The following is a 3573-nucleotide window of genomic DNA, read 5'->3' as shown; positions in this document are numbered from 1 at the left end:
AGAAATCAGGCTGCTGGAATGTTCAAAAGCAGGCGAGAGAAGTGGGGAAAGAAAAGGAAGTGGGGCTCACCGTATTTAGTGTACGTTCCCATTTCTGTAAAAGAGAAAAGGGAAATATGTATTCCTGTTTGCTGGGGAAAGATAAAAATCACTGACGGTTTAATAATAGATTATGAAAGTCATAGAATGCTTAAAAAAATCATAGCATGTTCTAACAATAGAACTTTCGAATCTTGGAATGTGACACTCCTAGAATATTGGAAACTTAGGGTAGGTACTTACAAAGCCACGATGTAATAAATAGAATGAAAGAAGAGTAATGCTCTAGAATGTTATAATAGAACATTCAACTGCGAAGTGAACTAAGGATAGAACCTGAAGATTGCAGAACCGTAGGGACCTAGAACGTCAGAGAGGCAGTCTAAGGACTGGTATCCCTAATGGGCAGTGTGGGCGTGGGGGACACAGAGACCCCCTAGGTTGAAACGGGGATACTGAGGTGCAGTGGGGCGGTTAGGGTGGCCCGATTGCCCCCTGGTTTCCGCCGGCCGCCAGGGCACCAGGTGGGGAGCGAGGACCGGTGATCACATTTCGTCCCTAATGAGCAGACCGGAGCTGGCCGGTCCCCTGGGGCTGCTGGGGGAAGGCGGGGGAGCAGGAGCCCACAGAGGAGGAAAAGGGGGAGGTGAGATAGTCTGGTGGCATCGGGGACAAGTCCGGTGAGTGAGCTGAGGGGTGCTGGGGGATGCGGGGGGCTGTAGCACTTCACCCTCTTGTCCTCGAAATCCTCCAAGTTTTTCAGCTTTGCTGGGTTTTGGGGTGGCTGGCAGGATGCAGCAGCCGAGGCTGCTAAAGTGGGGTGGGGGGCTGGGTCTTCCTAGTCTTTCCCATCCCACTATCGCTCCAATCTTGGATATATTTCTCTTCCCCCCAACCCTCTGGAAGGGGCCAGCAGGGACCCAAGGAGTGGGGGCCTGTGGGACAGACAAGGGGAGCTTCTTGTGGACTGTGAGATTTGGGGGTTCACCCCCTCAACAGAGCCTAAGTAAGGGGCAGAACTTAGAACCAGAGAGGGTCCTGGAAGGGGAACGGGGTTATGGGGAGCAGGTGATGGAAGGTCGCTTGCTTTCTTTGTGGGGAGAAGGTCATACCTTCCAGTAGGTTCTCAGAGGGGCCAGAGATGCTCAGAAAGACTTGAGAAAAATTACAGAAGTTCAGAGAGTGAAGAGAAAAACCTCAGGGGAAGGGAAGCGGTTTAGTTAAGAGCGACAGGAGGTTTGCCCAGTCTTGAGACATCAAGTGACTTAGACAACTGCCTTGCTACTGCGGGCCTCGATTTCCCCATCTGTACCAGGAAGGGGTCAAAAATAGCCTCGCACCCGCAGCTGTCACATATACGTCGGCTGCACTGTGGCATTCTAAGAGTCTGACGTTCCATGCTGACTTTTGGGGTTTCCACGTTGGGGAAGAAGAGAGGGCTGTCTGGGCACCCCTCCCCCCATGTCCACCATCCCCAAGATGCCAGCAGGTTGGGGAGGAGGGGTGGGAGGAAGGAGTGGTGAGAACTAGACCGGTTCCCCCTCGAGGAAATTAGCAATGGGAAGTGTATTTCCTCCTCTGGCTGCCGGAAATGTTTCCTGCCCGGGTCAGCAGAGCGCTGAGGGTCACAGAAAGTGGGGCAAAGGGGACTTCTAGCCCTTGGTGGGTGCCTCCTGCCATGAAGAACTGGTTCATTTCTTGTCTCAACCCCCTAGTCCCGGTGGAATAATAATAGTTGTTCAAATCCTGCACGTTTTGGAGCTGATATCGCATTCTTGCAAGGACGTTCCAGTCTGTGATGTGATGAGTATAAAGGCTGTGCCCCCTTTTACAGAAGGGGAAACTGAGGCTCCTGGAGACGTAATTCTTTAAATGTCACAGGAGGAAGGGAGAGACTAGGGGCAGAGAGATGGGGAGAGAGAGGGCAGAGGAGAGGGGAGGGAGATATTTTGAGTGACTTGGCCTGGGTGGGAGGTTTCTAAAGGAAGGGAGGGACTGGATCGCACTGTTCCAGCCCAGAGTACGCCCCCACCCATTCCATCTCCACAGGACCCACAAGCTTCTGCCCAGGAGTCTGAGGCGAGGGAGGCAGCTCGGCCGCTGAGGACCCCACAGGGGGCAGGACTTACTGAGCAGGACTCAGCCCTGACCTTTCAAAGTCAATTAAGAAGCGGATAGATCCTGCCCTTTCCAGCTCTCCCCTGTCCACCTCTTCCCCTGGGAACCGACTCCTCTCCCTCCCTTCCCCCTCCTCCCCATGCCCTTGTTTGAGCCTGGGGTGGGGTGGGGCAGCCTCATGGGCAGAGAATATGTTTTTACTCTATGCCTCTGGCCTCTACAAAGCTTCTGGAATGGTTTCTACCATTGGCAAATGGCTCCGTGCTCCCTGACCATGACCTTGGTAATTTATTGAGCACCTACTGTATGCTGGGCCTGTCCTGGGTGCTAGGGATGCAACAGCCAACAAGACACACAGAGTCTCTGCCCTCCTGGAATACATATTCTAGACAGTCAGACACAAACAAGACACAAGGTGATGTGAGGAGAGGGTCCTGGGGCAGGGGAGATTCGGGGACTGAGTGGAGAGGGACTCCTGAGGAAGTGAAGGAGGGAACGGAGCTACTCAGACCATCTGAAGGAAGAGGAGTGGCTCACATCTATAATCCCAGCACTTTGAGAGGCCAAGGTGGGGAGGATCACTCGAGGCCAGGAGTTCGAGACCAGCCTGGCTAACATGGTAAAACTCCATCTCTACTAAAAATACAAAAATTAGCTGGGCATGGTGGTGCACACCTGTAATCCCAGCTACTCGGGAGGCCAAGGCAGGAGAATCACTTGAACCCAGGTGGCAGAGGTTGCAGTGAGCCGAGATTGTGCCACTGCACTCCAGCCTGGGCAACACAGGAAGACTCTGTCTCCAAAAAAAAAGCATTCTAGATGGAGAGTATGGTAAATGTGCAAAGGTTTGAGGCTGGAAAGAAGGTCAGTGGCCTTGAGCCTGCTGAGGCAGGAAGGAGAGGTGGGTGAGATTGGCTAGGCTGCCCCAGCAGGTCAGACAGAGCCTTGTGACTCCAGATGAGGAGGCTAGATTTTACCGCAAGTCCATTTAGAAGCCACTGGAGGGTTTCAAGCAGGGAAGTAACAAGAACTAGGCCAGGTGCTCATGCCTGTAATCCCAGCACTTCGGAAGGCCAAGGCAGGAAGATCATTTGAGCCCAGGAGTTGTAGACTGGCTTGGGCAACATGGGGAAACCCCATCTCTACAAAAAATAGAAAAATTAGCCAGGTGTGGTGGCACACACCTGTAGTCCCAGCTACTTAGGAGCCTGAGGTGGGAGGACCGCTTGAGCCCATGAGGTCAAGACTGCAATGAGTGAAGATTGCAACACTGCATGACAGAGTGAGACCCTGTCTCAAAAAAAAAAAAAAAAAAAAAAAAAACTGATTTTCATGTTAGAAAGATCTTGGCTGGGTGCGGTGGCTCACGCCTGTAATCCCAGTACTTTGGGAGGCCAACACGGGCGGATTACCTGA

The 3573-nt window shown here is 52.6% G+C and overlaps 1 protein-coding gene across 1 annotated transcript in view; it reads left to right on the top strand.

The window, feature by feature from the left end:
- Positions 1–334: 334 nt before the first annotated feature.
- GPR4 (G protein-coupled receptor 4) overlaps positions 335–3573 on the top strand; it is a 9523-nt gene continuing 6284 nt past the window's right edge. Inside the window, exon 1 of the mRNA XM_011975112.1 lies at positions 335–431. The gene's annotated coding sequence lies outside the window, so the exon portion shown is untranslated. The remainder of the gene's footprint in view (positions 432–3573) is intronic.

This window comes from Mandrillus leucophaeus, unplaced genomic scaffold, assembly GCF_000951045.1.
Source record: "Mandrillus leucophaeus isolate KB7577 unplaced genomic scaffold, Mleu.le_1.0 Scaffold151, whole genome shotgun sequence".
In the NCBI taxonomy this organism is placed as follows: domain Eukaryota; kingdom Metazoa; phylum Chordata; class Mammalia; order Primates; family Cercopithecidae; genus Mandrillus; species Mandrillus leucophaeus.
Note: the sequence above shows the minus strand (reverse complement) of the source record. Positions and strands in the feature narration are given on the sequence as shown.